General features: G+C 40.2%; 1 protein-coding gene and 1 pseudogene across 1 annotated transcript in view; one reads left to right on the top strand and one right to left on the bottom strand.

The window, feature by feature from the left end:
- The window catches only part of GALNT17 (polypeptide N-acetylgalactosaminyltransferase 17), a 486,325-nt gene that overhangs the window by 431,257 nt on the left and 34,823 nt on the right, over positions 1–20,245 (bottom strand). The window lies entirely within an intron of this gene.
- The window catches only part of LOC114008995 (V-type proton ATPase subunit D pseudogene), a 51,181-nt pseudogene continuing 31,340 nt past the window's right edge, over positions 405–20,245 (top strand).

The raw sequence follows: 20,245 nt of genomic DNA, 5'->3' as shown, positions 1-20,245 counted from the left end.
TTTTTGCTACAGGGCATGTGCGTTTGCAAGAGAGAGAGAGACAGACAGATAGACAGAAAGCGAGAAATCATCTGCCCACTGGGGATGGCTACACTGCAGTTCCTTCTTCTTCATTCTCCTCTTGGGATTTTGGGCACGCAAGCACATGTGCCTGGTGTGAGTTTTAAAACACCAGTCCAGGACTCCAACTGCAGTCAACTACGTGGGAGTCCAGTGACATAACCACTTTGCCATCTGCTAGTCCCTACATATCATTTTAGAATTAGCTTTTATGAAGCCAGAAAAAAAACACATGAGACACAACCAGCTGACTCCAGCAGAGACAGATCTGTGGTGGCCCACACTGGTTCTATCTTAGCCATGATTGCCAAGCGGGGGATCTGAGTCGAACAGCCACTGTCAGAATGTCAAGCAAAGACTGAATTGAAATCTTCCCCTTGCGAATGGCACAGACCATCATCAAAGCTCGATTGAAAGGGGCATAGACAGGTTGAAACCTCCTAAAGAAAAAATGTGATGCCTTAACTTCAATTTCAACAGATCCTAAAGAAGGTAATAGAGACTAAAATGTTGATGGGGGAAGTGATGTGAGAAGCTAGGCTGCCTTTTCACTAGCTGAGGCCAAGTGCACAGCAGGGGACTTCAGCACCACAGTTATCCAAAATGTAAATAAAGCCCAAGTGAAGATTCTAGTGAAGAAAGATCAAGTAGTAGGTGTTACTTTGCCAGTATTTGAACATTATCATGAAGGAACTGACAGTTATGAACTGACTGGTTTAGCCAGAGGAGGGGAACAGCTGGCTAAATTAAAGACGAATTATACCAAAGCAGTGTGACTACTGGTGGAACTAGCTTCGCAACAGACTTCCTTTGTTAGTCTGGATGAAGCCATTAAGATAACCAACAGGCGTGTGGATGCCATTGAACATGGCTAAAGAAAATACAGAAGAAGAAAAAGATTCTCAAGGAAAAATCGGAGAAGGACTTAGAACAAGAAAAGCAGCTGGAGAGGTGATGGGGCCTGCTCATCTTCCGGCTGAAGAGAAGGATGAGGATGTTCCCTGCTCTGGATCTTACAGAAACCCTAACTCAAGTTCCATTTTAATTCACACAGTGTCTAGGTTCGGTATGTGTGGCTATTTATTTTCTGGCCTAAGAGCTTCACAGGTTGTAAAATGTATCTAAACATCCACACACGGGAGTTCTTTTGCAGAATCATAGTTTAGCAACCATTTATCATAAATGAAATAGATTTGTGAAATCTTTCCAGGAACTTAGAGAATTTACTCTGCAAAAATGTCACCCTACTCCATTTACAACTGTGTTATGTGTGATCTGCTTACTAAGCATATTAGGAACCTCCCCTTAGGAAGCAATGGTCTCTGGCCAACTGCTGTAGACCAGCCTTCATTCCTACCCACTTGCAAGCCTTTGCACTGCTGATTGCTGCAGCCGTCATAGTGTTACTGTGGTACTTTTCTCTTTAAGCTTCATGAAATCCTTCGTTTATTCTTCCTTGCATGACAGGTCTCTATCTCATCTGTCATGGGAGCAGTTCTGCCAATTTACATGTGACTGTGGCATAAACAGAGTAAAATTATTTAAAAGGTGTTCATTTTTAACTAACCTATTGTTAAGAACCATTGTCACAGGGGCCAGCAGATGATCTGGAGGTTAAGGCAGCTGGATCTCAAATGGCTGACTGCGTGGTTTGAGTCTTAACAGGTGGCTTGAAAATCACACTGGGCGTATGTGTGTGCATGTCCAAAATCCTGAGAAGAGAATGGAAGAGAGGGGATTGCAGTGTGGCTATCACCCCTTGGCTGGAGGGTGATTTCTCACTTATCCTCTCTCTCTGTCTGTCTCTCCAGCAAGGACATGCGCCCTGTAGAAAACTTAATTTTTTTTTCAACTGTCACATTTTTATGCTCAGATCAGGAAACAGTATTGTCATACACAGAGCTTTCTCTGTAGATTGAGGAGGTGGGCAAGCTTTTTTCTTGTGTCCATACATCAGTATTTTAGTAAAAGGCTTACTCTGAGGCAATTGTTGCATTTTGGGGTACTACTAAATGATTTCCAATGAGTTAAAAGAGCTTCATAATACTTTTTTCTTTTCTTTTTTTTTAGAATTATTTATTTAATTGTATTTATTCATTCAATCATTTTCATTTGACCAGAGAGAGGCAGACACACAAAGAGAAGGAAAGTAAGTGAGAAAGCAAGCCACCAGGTCTGAGACTTGAACTGTGGTCGTTCATGTGGGAGTATGCAGTGCCTTAACCACCACACCACCTGTTGTCCCTATAATACATTTTTTCTGATCTGAGAAAAATACCAATTCCTAGTCTGGAATAAGTAATAAGCTTTAATAACTTACTGTCTATTAGATATGAAGATGAGGCCTCAAAGTGGTCTATCAGATAACTGAGGTTTTTAGTATTGTTTGATTTGGCATGAGCTATCCATAATTAATCTTTCTTACAACCAATTCTAGTTATATTTGGCCTGATTTGTCTTGGAACAGTTCCTAGTTACGAAGTTGTGATACTAGCCTTAGTGATATTGTATTTTAGTCAGTTGATTTCATAGTCTAGGCTTTTCAAAGTATGAAATGAGTTTATAAACACTTAATACTTGCCATAGAATAACAGATCTTAGTTACTTGTACTTGGCACTGTCTTATTCACAAGAGGTCCTCAAAAAGTTCATAGAAATGCCTATTACATAAAAACTGGATTTCAAACTTTTTTTGCACAAAAATAAACTTGCACATCAAATCCATTTTCCCATTAAAAAAAATACACACATATAAAGGAAAACAGCAGCATTAGGAAACCCGTTCATATACGTTATAATATTCACACATTCACAAATAGTGTTTATAAATACCTCACACAAAGGAAAACATCCTATCAGTCCCCAGCACATTCATGAGCACATGAACAGAACTCCTTTACTAAAAACCCATCGTTTAAAATGGGCTTTATGGTGTTAGCAGTTAAAGAACTGCAAACCAAAATAGCTGGCATACACTTTAAAATTTATGAAATTAGAAAAACAAGGAAAAAATTATTAAGCCAACTTTGGACAGGGAGCATTAAATTGGCTGAATTCTTTGGGAAGTTTGACAAGTTGTATCAACAATAGTTTAAAATATAACAGCAAAACATAATAACTATAAAGTACAATACAATAATATTTTTAAAACAACATACATAAATAACACATATAACTAACATCATACAAATGTATTTGACTCAAAAGAAGAAAAAAATTTGTTTGTTTTGCTTTTATCTTTGTCTAGATGCTAGGTATAGACACACTTTTTTTTTTTTTTTTAGAAATAGAAATGACCGAAAAAATTATTAAGCCAACTTTGGACAGGGAGCATTAAATTGGCTGAATTCTTTGGGAAGTTTGACAAGTTGTATCAACAATAGTTTAAAATATAACAGCAAAACATAATAACTATAAAGTACAATACAATAATATTTTTAAAACAACATACATAAATAACACATATAACTAACATCATACAAATGTATTTGACTTAAAAGAAGAAAAAGAATTTGTTTGTTTTGCTTTTATCTTTGTCTAGATGCTAGGTATAGACACACTTTTTTTTTTTTTTTTTAGAAATAGAAATGACCTAATTTCTGGCAATGGAAAAGCAATAAAGGTATATTAAACCATGGACTATTACACACTCATTGCAGCCATGTAGGAGCATGAAAGAACATTTACCAAGCAATGTAAAGTGAAAAAAGCAGAAAAAAATGAACATCCATAATGACTACAACCATGTGCAAAGCTCCAAGTGCTTAAATAAAGATGAGACAGGGATACGAAGTCAAGAGAATTATTTGGGTATTGTAACCAATATTTATAACAAATTTTTAAAATACTTTCGCAGGGTGAAAGGACATACAGAGTGATTCTATCACTTAAAGTTCAACCTCTAGGGACCATCTAAGGCGGTATACCAGTAGTATCACTTCCTAGAAAGCTAAAAGCCACATGGGAGGCCCAGATGCAGTTCCTGGGCCAACCTAAGTATGCTGCATGCACTTATGCATGCCTGTAATTCTAGCTAAGTGGGAGGCTGGGGCAGGAGAATTACAACATAGCAATACTCTGCCAAGGATGCCTATCTGTCTCTGTTTCTATTTCTCTGTCTCTCTCATGAAAAGAAAAAAACTTAGCCTCTAGAAATCATTGAAGTAGTTCACACCAGTGGACATGTGATCACCTGAATTATTACTCACCTAGCAGTAAATGTCAAAATATCCCTGGTCAAAAGAGCCCAAGGCAGGCACTCTGGAATTATTCACAGGGATGCTCACTAATGGTTGTGAGTATTCAGTGCAAGTAGGCTCAGCTGGGGTTCTCCATCACCGCAAAAACACTTTCCACACACATCATGCACAGAACCATTGGCCTGGCTTACTGAAACAGATGTGGTTCTTTCACGATAACCTGACACCATGGCGGAGGTTTCTGAAACACATCATGCTAATTCAGATAAAACTTTCCTGTCATCCTCACCAAGAAACCATGAAAAGCTTCTTTAGAAACAATTGATTTTCAACACAAGATATTGGATTAAAGACATTTGTCTCCTCACTTCAAGAAGTCAGCAAATTTGCAAGATGTGTGTCTATATTAATTGAATGGATTCAACCATTATCTACTCACTAGAAAGCAAGAAATATACATTTTTACCTTAAGGAAGACAAGAAAGAGGAGCTGCTATGACAGTACCATAAATCCCTTGAGGACAGGGTCATGATCTTATTTTTCTACATATCTCCATAGTCTACAAACACATTATGTTGAATAGATGGATCGATAGATGGTGAGTGAGCAGAGGGATGGATGATTGGATGTACAGAATGAATGGATGGATGGATGGATAGATGGGTGGGTAGATGGACAAATGGATGTCATAGAGATGTCTAGCTAGCAGGAATTTTCATAGTGTGACCAGGACCAGCAGCATCAGCATCAACTGGGTACAGTTTCAAGGTCATGCCAGCAATCTGTGTTTTCACAAGGCCTCCAGGTGATTCTTAAGCCTGCTAAAGTTCAAGAATGTCTGCTACCATCACATAAATGAAGGAAACTCCACACTTAATTTGACCAAATTTCTTTCTTTCTTGGGGGTGGAGGAAGCAAAATTAGTTTCTCTAAAGGAAAACATAGAGATCTTCTGGATGAAATACAGATACTAAAATTCCCTTGATACTGAATTTTCAGCCACACCATCTGCAGAAACCAAGACTAAAGTTTGTTTGCCAATCTTAGCTACCTATCTTCTCAAGCTACATAAGCTAGAGTATGGTTAATCATGAGGTTCTTTTGTTTTAATTTTTAAAATAATTACTCATTTAATTTTATTTATTTATTATTATTTTTCAATTTGACCAGAAAGAGACAGAGAGTGAGAGAGAGTGAAGGAGAGAGAGAGAGCAAGCCGCCAGGTCCAAGACTCGAACCATAGTCGGCCATGTGAGAGTCCAGCACCCTAACCACCATGCCACCTGCTGGTCTCAAGGTTCTTTATTTTTAGAGTTCTGGATTGGTATCAGTCACTTATCGCTGCTGTCTGTCACTTATTGCTAGTCAAGAATAGTCCTCAGAGAAAACTCTTAAGTTCAGAGTCTTTGAGCTTCTTTTCAACTTCTTCAACATAGGACCAAGTTTATTAAGTAGACTCAAGATCAATACACAAAAACAAACTCAAGGGACAAAGGAAATGATACTAGGAAGCTGAAGTTCTCACCATTCTTATAGTAAGACCTATATACTTTCCACACCCATTGTGGTTAGTTAATTTAGGATGCAAGAGCAGAAAACCAGTTGTTAGGGGCTACCAGGTACATATTTCTAATTTAACCCAGACCATATCCACTTGAAATTGGTGTTCTCATTCCCTTTTTACAGATGAATAATAAAATTATCATAAATTAAGCAACAGTCTCGAGGTCACAGGCATGTTGAAGGCCTCCAAGACCACCCACAGGTTTATAATTCACTAGGAGGACTCAGAACTCAGCATATAGTACTCATGCTTATGATACATTAAAGTGAAAGGATATGAAATGAAATTAGCAGAGAGAAAAGGCACATGGCATGCCATGAGACCTGGAAGAAACCAGGGGCAAGCTTCAAGAGTCCTATTGCACAATATGCAATTAATTTCTCCAGCAAGGCATTATGATAACATGTGAGAAATGTTTTCTCTCGGAGAAGTTCATTAGAGATTCAGTATCCAAGATGTTTACTAGAGGCTGGCCACGGTGTAAGAAACACTGGCTTATGAATATTATAAACTCATGGCTATTCATGAAATAATGGTTAAGAGCACAGGCTCCACAGTTAGACAACCTAGGTTCAAATCCCAGATCTGTCATCTTGGATGGATCCATTGTTTAAATATTTTAGAAAGGTTTCATCCATAAAATGGGGGTAATCATGCTACCTATTTTTCAGAGTGGTTATGAGGATTAAAAAAAAGTAATGTATATGAAGTTCTGAGCCGGTATTAGACATAGAATACATGCTCAAATCATATTAGCTACTATTTCCTTCCCCATTAAGTCTCTCAACCCCAGATCAGAGATAGGGAAATAGGTTTCTACATCAATTCATCGTGAGACCAAAGATGAACACAATGGTTAGAAGTGTGGCCAAAAGCCATGATAGTACCCCCAGTCACTGGGACAGTCAACTCTTACTCATCCCTTGGTCATCTAATTCCTTAAGACCTTGTTCCAACTAGGTCAAACAAATCTGAGATAGTGCCATGATGCCAAAGAACTATGAGGTTTTGCACTCTAATTCAAGAAATAGCTGAAACAGAAAAAACTGAAGTTTATTTAAGTCATGAGTAAAGTTGACAGCTGGAAGGGAGAGAGATCATATCTAAAAACCCAATTTTATAGATGAGAAATAGAGGTACAGAGGATTAAATGACTGCCAGCTACACATGGTTCCTCAGTGTCCAGACTGTCCCTCCTACCCACCCTTTATCTTCACTCATAAGTACCAACACCAGAGTCAGGCTCTGTCTCACAGCATAGATCAATCTCTCTATAGAGTTCTATTCCCCAAAACCTACCTCTCCCATTTCCCACCTCCAACTCCAAAGTCATATCTTCATAGGAAGAACTTTATTTGACATTGATGATCCAACCTACACCTTTCTCTGCCCCCTTCCCCTTTTTTGCAGATTCTATACTGTTTTTTATCAGGTTGGGGAAAAGTAAGTATTTACTGAAATATCTTGTTGATGAGCCAAGAATTTTGAAGTTTTAAATACTTATTTGACCAGGACCACAGCACAAGCTCAGTTACTAAGCCTCTCTGACCCTCAGATTCCTCATTTATAAAATTATCTTGATATCTGCTTAAAACTCCTTCACAGGATTACTATTATTATAGGGTAAGCAAATGGATACAAGAATGCTTTTTATCTCTAAAATATTGCAGTGACAGAACAAACCCAGTATGCTTTTTGTCAATAGGGACCAAAGGAGTATAAAACATGATTCCTTTTAATTGCACATAGACCAAAAACACATTATTTTTTATTATTCACTCACTATTTCTGAAGCTAATTTCCAGCTTGTCTTTTGTAAAAGAAATCAATGAAATAAGAATACTGCTATTTTCTGACACAAATTAAACTCTGTATCCAAACACAAACAAAATAACTGGCAGCATATGGGCCTGTTTTCTCGATCTTCCCCCCAAGGAAGAAGCAACCATATGGCAGGAAGTAGTCGCCTGGGTGCGTCAATAAATGGAGAATGGCTTGGTCTCCAAGCTCCAAAGGATGAAGAACCCTGACGTTTGCAGAACTAGAAATGACGTCATTGCTAACACCTCTTCCACCTCAGCTCCACAAATTGAGCCAAAGTCTAGAAATGGGGTATTTACACACACAAAAAGAGAGAAAGAGAGAAAGAAAGAAAGAAAGAAAGAAAGAAAGAAAGAAAGAAAGAAAGAAAGAAAGAAAGAAAGAAAGAAAATAGGACTATTTATTTATTTATTTATTTATTTATTTATTTATGGAGAGGTTTTTTGCTATAGGGAGCATGCACTCACCAGAAAGACAGAGAGAAATCACCCCCCAGGGATACAGTCACACCTCAATCCCTTCTCCTCCATTCTCCTCTAGGGATCTTGGGCACGCATGCACACGTGCCCAGCATGAGTTTAAGCCACAGGGTCTGTGACACGAATCACGGTCGACTAAATGGGAGTCCAGCGATATAGGCATTACGCCAACTGCTGGTCCCAAATGGGGCTATTTATACCCAAGAAGGCAAAAGGGAAGTGAAGTAAATCTGATCCATGTTGAATATTAAAACAGATGATTAAAGACCAAGAGATGGCCCGTTGCAGTAGAGTGCTTGGTAGAGAACTGCTGCACAATACGGGGGACATATGAGAGGGCCCAGGGTGCAGCTAGGGAGATATGATCATGCCAGTCATGCCATGATCCTGGCTGGAGGAAGGATCATGGCATGACATGGAATTGTTGGGGATTCTTTCCTGTGCCACCCGCCTTGTGCTCTCTCTCCCTTTCTCAAGAAATAAATAAACTTTTTAAAAAAGAAAAGACCAAGATACATTCTGTCAAAGACTCTAAGTGTACACATGCCAATTATTCACTGAGGCTCTGTGTAAAATGAGGCTATTAAAATGCCCAAGAGGTTGATCACAGAAAGAGGCTCCCCTTCCAGCCACCTCAGAAATCAAGGCAATGCCTGTGATTGAACTGTATCAAACAGCATCAAGTAAAGAGCATTTAAAGCGCACTTCACACCCACTGCAATGGCTAAAATGAAAAAGACTGACATGCCAAACGTTAACAAGGATGAGGAGCAACCAGAACTCTCATCTGTCGTTACAGAAGTGCAAAATAGTACACTGAATTTGTAAAACTATTTGGCAGTTTCTTTAAGAATTAAACACACAACTAACCTATGATATCGCAATTCCACCCCTGGGTGTTTATACAAGAGAAAATAAAAACCAAAACACAAAAGTCTTACACAAAAACATTTGTTGTAGTTTAATTCATAATAGTCAAAGACTGGAAATGGTCTGGTATCTATGAACAGAAAAATGGGTAAATAAACAGTGATATAAACATACATGAAATACTGTTCAGCAATAAAAAGGAATAGAACGGAAGATAAAAAAAACGACATACATCAGGGGTTAGCTAATTATACCTTCACACTGGCCACCTGATTTTTGGTTTGTTTTGTTCTTTTTCTTCTGTTATTTTGCCATAGGGCATGTGCACTCACCAGAGACAGAAAGAGGGAAAGTGAGGAACCTCCCACCCCCTCCCAGAGGATAGCCATGACACAATGCCTTGTCCTCCATTCTCCACTCAGGATTTGGGACAAACATGCACACGCGCCCAGTGTGATTTTCAAACCACTGGGTTTGGGACTCAAACCATGGTCAACCATGTGGGAATCCAGTGCCTTAACCACCATACCACCTGCTGATCCCAGGCCACCTGATTTTATAAATAAACTATTAAAGCATAGCCACTCCCAGTAATTTGCATATTGTCTATAGCTGCTTTCCTACAAGAGTCAATCTGAGTAGTTGCTTCAGAGACTTTGTGCCTCAAAAGTCTAAAATATTTACTATCTGCTTCTTCAAGAAAAAGATTGCAGACCCCTGACAATGACAAATGCAAAAGCATACTAAATTAAAAAAAAAAAAATACAGAAGCAAAAGACTCTATAATGCATTTCATTTCTGTGAAGATCTAAAAAAGGCAAAATTAATGTATGGTTTAAAGAAAGGGGAGGGCTGGATTAACCCAACTGGATCCACATGAAAAGGTCCCCAGTTTGAATCCTAGGGCCTCCTTGTGCATGCCAGGTAAGAGTGGATACAACGTGAGGCTGCTGCTGGTTGTGCCTATCTTTCTCTCTCTCTCTCTCTCTCTCTCATGGAAGAAATTAATAAGGTAAAAAAGGAAATTACTTTGTTCAAAAAAATCAGAATAGCATTTGTTTTATGTAGATGTGGAAGATTAACTAAGAAGGGTTACAAGAGAATTTCTAGGGTGATGGAATTATTCTATACATTAGTAGTGTACGGGTTTCATGAATGTATGGTTTTTCAAAATGGATCAAATATACATTTCAGATCTGTGCATTCTGTTCTATATGTAAAGTATACCTCAATATAAAAGTACCAGAAAGAAAACTTTATTTTTGCAAAAAACACAAGGGCAGACTCTTGGCTCTGAACTGGGCCCTCTAGCTCTTTTCTTTAGACTCCTAATTCCTAGCTTCACATTTAAAATTCAAGTTCAAGCTCATCTTGTACAGCTGCTTTTTCTTAATGACCAGCTGTTCCTAATGACTAAGCCTCAGGTCTCTCAGGATTTCCCAGCAGAAATGGTTTTTACTTATCTCATCTATAGTCTTTGTTCTAACATTCCTACAGGACATGCCTAATACAAGACTTCCAAAAGTTCATGGAAAATGAAATTAAAAATATTAGTTTATTTTGATGCCAAAAAAATATTTTTAACCCATGCAGTTTTTTCACAATACACATTTTCGATAAACTTTTCTGAAGATCCCTCATAATAGGAAATACTTTTTTTGTGGTAACTTTAAAAACTACTGAGCAAAACTTAATTCCAGCTCTTCTTACTGAGTTAACAATTTTAAAGTATCTCCTAAGAATCAGAAATGTTGCACCTTTTTGCAAATATTGCCTTCTCACACAGCAGCAGGGTGAATCTGTCAGAAATTTAATATTTTTGCTTTACATACAAAATGCAGAGACAACAAGAAGGGCCCTGAGGGGTGAAGGTGGAAGAAGTTGTCTGCCTGTATGTTTACCTCTAGAAAGAAAAAGAGAAAATATGAGAAACATAAGATCTGTCCCAAGAGAAGAAGTTGCCAGGCTGCAGCAAGCCCCACATGTCCTGCCTTGAAGAAAATATTTACTTCCCAGTAGAACACCAGTATTGACTTACATGACCAGGTAGCGGAGTTTCTTAGTACAGGCCCAAATACAGCCTCCATTCCGGTACTAGCTAGGGAAATGATAGTTATTAACAAACCCCTTCGTTAAGGAACTGAGTTTGGAGTTTTCACGACATTGGGCCAATCACCCCTCTTTTTCATCATCTTCTGAGTGGAAGGGCAAAGGCAAATGGGAAGTGAAATCAGCTGGTGCATAGGACTTAGGATCAAGTTCTAGGAGCCTCTTCCACCTGCTAAGCCCAAACCTGAAATTAAGCGCTTCCACTTTCCAGCTGCAATATAAAGACCATGGAGCAACCAGGGGAAAAGACCAAAGGTAGCCAAAAAGTTGGGCCTGCCCCACACGGTAGGGCCTTCCTTCATTCCAGGTTATGGCAGGGGTGAGAGCAGGCAGAAAGCCTATGCTCATGAGCACTGGGTTTTCACAAGCAGTGATCAGCCCACTATAAACGTGGCCCCATCTGGGTTCTACAATAGATTCTGAACCACATACGTAAGTTCCCTCTTCATGGAAAGGAACAAAGGAGAAGGGAGAATAAAGAGGGATGTAATTTTAGCTTCTAAAATAACAAAGAAAATTAGCCAGAAATACAAATTTATGGGCTAAAATCCCACAAAAAGCAGAATTCTCTTTGTTCAAAATGGGTTGCATAGTTTCTTTCTTGTTCTTTTTATTTTTTTCTCCTTTAAGAGAGATTTTTGCTATAGGGCATGTGTGCTCGCTGGAGACACAGAGAGAGAAAGTGAGAAATCATCCACGGGGGTGGGGCACACCATGATCCCTTCTCCTCCATTCTCCTCTCAGGATTATGGGCACACATGTGCACAGGCCTGGCATGAGTTTCAAGCTGCCTGGTCTGAGACTTGAACCATGGTAAGCCATGTGGGAGTTCAGAGCCTTAACCACCACGCCACCTGTTGGGCTCATGCATACAGTTTCTTTACACATGTTACCATCTTTAGAGAATTTAGAGTAATTTATGTGTAACATAAAAATTATAAAAATTCTTAATACAATCATGAACTCCATAATGGATTGCATACATGATGGTGGTCCTATAAGACTATTATATAGCCTGGGTGTGTTATAAGCTATATACCATATAGCTTTGTGTAATTACACCTTATGATGTTCACACAATGATGAGCTCACCTAAATGCATTTCCCAGAACATATCCTCATCATTCAATGACATATGACTTTATCTCTGTTGATTCAGAGGGTACATCGGAATCTTGAATCATCTTGTAGGTCTTTACTATAAAAACAATCATCCTAATAAGCTAACTAACATTTCCTGAGTGTTCAATCAAGATAAAGCCTGCACTTCATTATTGTCTCTCTGAACTTCCCAGTGACCACATGGTGGTTTGCGATTCTTAGTTCCACTTTGCAGATGTGGAAACCAAGTTGTAGAAAATTAGATAATGTCTCCACATCCCGTGGCTTGTGTAGCAGGCTGACTCCAGATCCCGACTTCTCATGTACCATCTTAAATTCCATAATTTCCTATACGATTTTTAGAGCTATGATAACAGTTTAAAATCCCAGCCTTAACACCAACTGACTCAGCACTTGCAGATCTAATGTAAAATGTCTTTAATAACACCGTCATACAGTAAAGTCAAAAAAGGAAAGAAAGAGCATGGCCCTTTTAAAGCAATCAGCTGTTTTTCATCTTGAGAGAGGTGGCAGGAAGTCTGTCAGTCTGGGCAGATGAAGGGGAAGATTTATCTGACATAAAGTGCATGTCAGTGAAGACAACCACCAGCAGATGGGCTGTAGATCAGCTTTCAACAAAGTTCTGCAGGGGGCCAGCAGTTAGCGTAATGGCTATGTCGCTGGACTCCCACGTAGTCGATCGTGGTTTGAGTGCCGGACCCGGTGGCATGTGCGTGCGTGCCCAAGATCCTGAGAGGAGAATGGAGAAGGGATTGCAGCGTGGCCATCCCCCCGGGGGGTGGTTTCTCGCTTTCTGTCTCTCTGTCTCTCTGTCTCTCTCTGTCTGTCTGGCGAGCGAACGCACCTTGTAGCAAAAACCTCTCAAAAAAAAAAAAAAGTTCTGCAGAACAGAGCTGATGAGGAAGCCAGTGTACCTTAGCCCAATGCCCAAGCTAACAGAGATCAAATCATTCAGTGATCAGGAAACCTGGGCTATTTCATCACCACGTTAGTGTGTATTCATTTGCTAAGGCTATATAACAAAGCACTGGGTGGCTTAAATGACAGAAATGTGTTTTCTCACAATTCTGTAGACTACAAGTCTGAAATCAGGTATTAGCAGAATGGGTTTGGTTCCTTCTCAGGCTTCTCTCCTTGGCTTTAAATGGCTATCTTCTTTCCGTGTCATCCCATAGTCAGCCCTCTGTGTGGGTCTGTGCCCTAATCTCTTTTTCTTATACTGATACCACCATCCTACATAGTTGCCTCTTTGAAGACCTTATCTCTGAGCACAGTGACATTCTGAGGTCCTTGAGGTGACAACTTCAACATAGGAATTTGGGGAAATACAACTCAGTCCATCACATACTGTCTGGTAGTGAAAATGTGGTTGTTGCTGCCACTGCTTTGTTACTTTTCACAGAAATCCAGCAGACCCCAAATATGGACCTGAGCGGAGCTCCAAGAGGGATTCCTGAAGGGATCAAACTGTTGGAGAGCAATACTTAGAATAAACTCTAACCTGGGAGAACCACCTTACAGAGAAAACTCCCTAGGAGGAATCTGACATCCTGACTGAGAGTGGGAGCCTTTGTAAGATGCATATCATCTGAGTGGAGGGGTGGGGACAGGGGGACAGCTGTGATGTGTGTGTAGCACACCAGGTCCAGGTCAGCAGGGTCTGCTCAGGGGTAATTTCTTCTGTCTTCAAAAGCTCCCCAAGGAAGAATTGTATGAAGACAGCAAAGCCTTCAACTGCCTAGTACCAGATGGGAGAAGTGGTTAAATATCCAGCTAGAGAGTGGATGTGCCCCCAAGTGCTCAGGTTCAGTCCTTAAATAAGTAAATAAATAAATAAATAAAATTTTAAAATAAAAAGATAAAGGCAGCTTGGTCACTGTCATCTTCTCAGGCAGTTTCAGCCTTGCACTGACACTACATTGAAAAAGATGCACCCCCTCACTCTGCACATCTGGGTCATAAAATCATAAAAGAATCACAAGATTCTTTAAGATCCACAATGCTCCAACAGCCCTGCGGTTCAGTGGCAGGAAATGCACATGGTTTGTTTCTAGGAAATAATTACCCTCCACATCCCAAGGCCCAGCTTGCAGAGCCTGAAAAACATTAAGTGGTTCATTAACAGAGAAACATTCTTTTCTTTTGAATCCAAACAGCAACCCAAGAAGACCCCTGACAAATTGGCAAGATGGCCAGGATGCCCTACGCACTCATGTGAAGTCAGGATGCTGCAGGTTAGCTAATGAGCAGAACATAATCCCAGGGGTACCTTCCCAATCTGGCGGCTGCTGGAGCCAGCCAGCTCTGCCCTCCCCAGGACACAGGAGCTGCTGTAACATTAGAAAGCTCCTCGTTTGCTAACAGAGAATTTGTGGCAGTACATGCAGTGTCCTCAGAATGTTACCCAGGAGGCTTCAGAAACAAGGCTCTGGGCTCTGGAGTTTAAGTGAAGTAATAAAGTAGATTTCCTACAAATGTTAAATCATGATTAATGACCCCAAAGACACCTCTCTGATGTTTGACTCGGGTAGACGAGACAGAGAAAAGCATTCCTGTGCAGCCAGTCTGAAGCACAACACTCAGCAGCAGATTCATAAAGGTTTTCTTGCCTTGGTGCAGCTCATTCTCAAAGGGTGGCCCTGGGCTTGAGGCTCCAGCAGGATTGGTTAACATGTGCTGTTAGTCATGTGCACGTCTGGGGGCCTACTCAAGACCTATTTAATCAGAAATTTAGGCTGGACCCAGCAGTTGCCCTCCAGGTGATTCTGATGTCCCTCAAGTAAGGGAAGTGTTAGTTTAGTGTTTCATAAGCAAGTAGAATTCCCTCATTCCTCTCTTCATCAGTTGATTTATATCATCAAACATTTTTAGACCACTATGCAGCAGGTTCAGTGAAAGGTCCAGGACTCAGAATTAATGAAGTTGAGGGCCAGAAAGTAGCATAGCAGTAGCAAAATGTCCTGTGAGACTGACCGATGTGGGAGGGTTCCATGTTCATGCCCAAAGACCTCCCTGAACATGCTGTGTATGTGTGCATGCCCATGATCTTGGTTGGCTGAGGACAGGGGTGGATCACAGAATGAAGATACTGTTGAGGGTGCCTAGCTATCGTTCTCTCTGTGGACTCTTGATCATAGAAGACATGAATAAATAAACTTTAAAAAACAACAAAAAGAATCTTTTTCTAAAAGATGGCCAGTCACAGTGGTACAACGACCACACAACATGCCACAATGCTGAAGCCATGTGGAACGATCCTGGGTTCATGTTTTGAGGGCTCCCTGTGCATGCCAGACACATATGTGGACACCTGTGATCTCAGCTGGTTGAAGCTGGGCATGGACCCTACTGAGGGTGCCTCTCTTTCTCTGAAAAAAATAAATAAGATTGAAAAAATCAGAATTAACAAAGAAGCCACCCTTGACTCTTCCTTTTATCTTTCTTTGTTTCCTATTTCTTCTCAGTTCCTCCTTTGAAAGAACTCTGATATCTGTTTTCCTTCTCATTTCCAAAGCCAACATACTCACCATTAACACCTGCTTCCCAAAGCGAGCTCCTTGCCTCCCTCCTTCCCCCACCCCTTTCTTCCTTGTATATACCATGATCTAAATGCCTCCATCTGACTTTCACAATCTCTGGTTTTTCTTCTCCAAACCTATGTCCCTGTTCTGAGCAGTTTTCTCACTTTAACTGAAATAAAATGGGATCTCCGAAGTCAAAGGACACAATTTATGCTTCTCCCTAGGTGGGCAGTAGAATAAGGAAACACGGCAGGTGTCATGAAAAGGAGAAACCACTTAATAAGTCCACCTCTTTTTCACCTGCAGAAAGGTGATACTAAGAACCACTCTACATTCACAGGAGTATTCTGAAGATCAAAATGAATTATCGCATTTATAAACAACCTGTAAAATATAGAGCAGTAGGTCAATGTGAAAGGGCCTATGTCTTACCATTCATCTCCACATGAATTCTCAATCAAACTAAAAAACTCATCATTACCTTGATTGTTGTGATGATTTCAAGGTGTCAACATATCCTAAAACTCATCAAATTATGAACTTTAAATGTGTATAGTTTATTATGCATCAGTTATACCTCAATAAAACTATAAAAGTCATTCATTGTTGACTCTGGCATCCACTGATGTCAGAGTAGTTTGTAGAGACTAACCTCCTGTAGGTAACAATTATCATGTCTGAACAAAACTATTAAAAAAAATATTTTATTAAAGTCCCCAGAGAGGGTCCAAAACCAGCCAGAAACTGGCAGGAGCATCCTTGAAAGACAACAGTGTGAAGTAAGATTTGTGAATTTGCAACAGCTTTTGCCTAAGGAAAATGCTCAATTTAGAGAGGTTTTTTGCTATAGGGCATGTGTAGTCACCAGGAAAACAGAGAGAGACAGAGAGACAGAAAGCGAGAAATCATTCTCTGGGGGGATGGTCATGCTGCAACCCCTTCTCCTCGATTCTCCTCTCAGAATCTTGGGCACGCACGCATACACGCCCGACATGAGTTTAAGCTACTGGGTCCAAGACTTGAATCGCGGTCAGCTACATGGAAGTCCAGCAACATAGCCATTACACTAACTGCTGGTCCTGGAAAATCCCCAATTTAAAGTCGCCTGGGGGTGGCAGAAAGCCATAGCCTTAACTAGCTTCCTGTATTAGAAGCAAACTTGAGGGCTAGAAGAATAGCCAGAAAGTGGGAGGTGAAATCCTGAAAGGGAGTGCTGCATATGGGGTAAACCCACAAAATCTGTGTATGAGATCCAGCCAAGTCCTTAGCTGACCACTAAACTGCACACAGATGTGAGAAACTACATACAATATGGTTAAAAAGCAGCAGCTAGAAGCTAAAAGAAATAAATGAAAATGTCAGCTGCTCTCTAGCTACCTTAAGGGATGAGTTTCGAGTTTGAATCTAACCAAGTTAACTATCAAAACAAAAATCTTATTGAAAGAAATATAACAAGATCCAGAATCTCTACAACATATATTCAATAATCTCCAGTGATTTTTTTTAAAAAATCACTTGACATGTTGGGGAGAAAAAAGAAAACAGAAAAACACAACCCTTACTCAAGGAAAAAAATACAAAAAAAAAACAACCACATGTGGCAATTAATAAGGACTTAAAAATAGTGATTAGAAACATATTTAAGAATTTTACATGGGGAACCAGCAGTTAGCGTAATGGCTATGTCGCTGGACTCCCACATAGTCGACCGCAGTTCGTGTCCCGGACCTGGTGGCTTAAAACTCATGCCAGGCGCATGTGCATGTGTGCCCAAGATCCCAAGAGGAGAATGGAGGAGAAGGGATTGTGGCGGGACAATCCCCTCTGGGGGGTGATTTTTCTCGCTTTCTGTCTCTCTGTCTCTCTCTGTCTGTCTGGCGAGCGCACGTGCCCTACAGCAAAAACCTCTCCAAAAAAAAAAGAATTTTACATGAAAATATATACACAATGAATGAAAAGGTGGAAAACAGACTCTAAATTAGAAACTATAAAAAAATTACCATTATTAGGTAATCGACAAAGTCATGACATATTTTTTCTATGCAAAAGTGTGTCACGACTTTCCTGACACCCAATAGATGGGATTTCAAATATATAGGGAGGAGTACATATCACTGGAAATAAAATATACACAGTTGTCTCTCAATTAAATACAGAATAACTCTTTCAAAAACATTGCAGTAGCTTTGACTTAACTAAAAATGTTCCCAGTCTACTGGTTTTATTCACTCTAGTCTAGATTCTGTTGTGTGGCTATACTCTGTTTTCTTAATTTAAAAAAAAAAAATGTGTTCATGTAGGCAGGATAAAATAATAAAATAATTTTAGTAGTAATTGTATGACAAAAAAGTAAATAACTTCGCAGAAGGAATATGCTTGCTCATAGAAAAAAATTGCTGGCAAAATTAATTAAAAAAATATATTCTTGTCATGTTTCTTGCTTTTTTCAAGCTGGCCCTGTATGTGGAATGCTTTTCGCATCATCTCTATATGTCCAGCTCTATCTAATCTTCAGAATATAGTCAAATGCCCACTGCTCAAAACTTTCCCTGTTTTCTCTAGGCAGAAGGGCTCCTTCCTTCAGTATGTCAATGCTTTCTAATTTAGATTATAGTTGTTTGTGTATAAACAAGGAACCAGATTTTCATTCTGGGTTTTCCTACTAAATGCAGTATCAGAACCACCCAGAGATAATGATACTAAATCAGAGTTCAGACCTACAAAACTGGAAGTGAAGGGTGAAGTAAGGAGGGGTTCCTTGGGAAGCAAGCTTCCTGGGACACTGCACTGGACACTGAGATATTGATCAGGGACATCTGACTCTGTCTTCTACGAGAAAGAAGACAGGAGGTGCTGGAATTCCCCCATGGCTGGCCATGGTTTGAGTCTCGGACCTGGCAGCTTGCTTTCTCACTCTCCCTCTCTCTCTCTCTTCTGTCTTTCTCTGGCAAAACTCATGTGACAAATAATATCAATAATAATAAATAATTTTTAAAAAAAGAAAGGGGAATTAGCCTGCTGTTGAAGGATTTGGAGAATAAGAGAACCCAAAGTGTCTATAAATGCCCCATAACTTGTAAGGATAGTGGCTTAGCCTTTCCTCTCAGACGGGTCCCCATGTGTTCCAGAAAAGACAACAGTGCATCCCAGTGGAAGCCCAGAGGCAAGGTAGAAGTCAGAAAGCACACATCACATCCACTCCTGCTCAGAGCTCTGTCTCCTTAGTAACTATGTTTGGTGCTTAGCTTGAACTTGTGGTCCTAAGCATCCTCCACCCTTTTAGAGACAAAGCCCTATAGGGAAGTGTTGGTGCATTTAATTTACACTTGAATTATTTCAGAACCCTGAATACTCTGAGGTGCTTAGTAAATGTGTGCTGGGTGAATTTGATAAGCTGTGTCCTAACTGGCTGCTCTAACTCCACAGAGGGAAGCAAATGCCTAAGGTCACATCATCCCTAGCAGGCTTGAAGCACTTCAAAAACCACAGCCTCCACTCAGGTTCAGAGAACACATTAGCCTTCTATAGGAGCCCAGGAAAGCCAGAAACCCCTACTCAACTCAAAACTGTCAGAAAAGTGCTGGGAAACTCTATTATCTCTTCCTAGAATAAGCCACATCCATGGGTCTATAGTTTATGAGGCTATCTTGATGCAGTATCTCCTAGCAAACCGTTAAGATCCCAGACCAAACTCCTGCCTCTTTCCGGACAGAACTTGTCCCACTATGTGCATTGCCCTCTCTGTAAGTGACCCCCCACCCCCAATCCTAGAGAAAAAAAGGCAGAAAGGGAGGTGTCATCTCAGATTCTTTGCTCTTCCTTATTCCCCACGCCCAACTATCAAATCCTCTCATTTTAGCCTCTGGGCAACTGTATTTTCCAAAATGGCAAAGCCAAGCTTACTAGAGAGCCACATTCTCTTCTAGGTTTGTGCCACACCCCACCAGAAGGTGGAGACAATTTTCCCTCTTTAACTTGTGCCTGCCTTGATGATGGGAATGTGGCAGCAGTGATGGACAAGATTTCAGAGACTGCAACATAAAATTCAATATAGTTCCTGGTATTCTGACCCTCCACTGACCCTTATCACCTTTCTCACTCTCCCTCTCTCTCTCTTCTGTCTTTCTCTGGCAAAACTCATGTGACAAATAATATCAATAATAATAAATAATTTTTAAAAAAAGAAAGGGGAATTAGCCTGCTGTTGAAGGATTTGGGGAATAAGAGAACCCAAAGTGTCTATAAATGCCCCATAACTTGTAAGGATAGTGGCTTAGCCTTTCCTCTCAGACGGGTCCCCATGTGTTCCAGAAAAGACAACAGTGCATCCCAGTGGAAGCCCAGAGGCAAGGTAGAAGTCAGAAAGCACACATCACATCCACTCCTGCTCAGAGCTCTGTCTCCTTAGTAACTATGTTTGGTGCTTAGCTTGAACTTGTGGTCCTAAGCATCCTCCACCCTTTTAGAGACAAAGCCCTATAGGGAAGTGTTGGTGCATT

This window comes from Tupaia chinensis, unplaced genomic scaffold, assembly GCF_000334495.1.
Source record: "Tupaia chinensis unplaced genomic scaffold, TupChi_1.0 Scaffold000429_1, whole genome shotgun sequence".
NCBI classification, from domain to species: Eukaryota; Metazoa; Chordata; class Mammalia; order Scandentia; family Tupaiidae; genus Tupaia; species Tupaia belangeri.
Note: the sequence above shows the minus strand (reverse complement) of the source record. Positions and strands in the feature narration are given on the sequence as shown.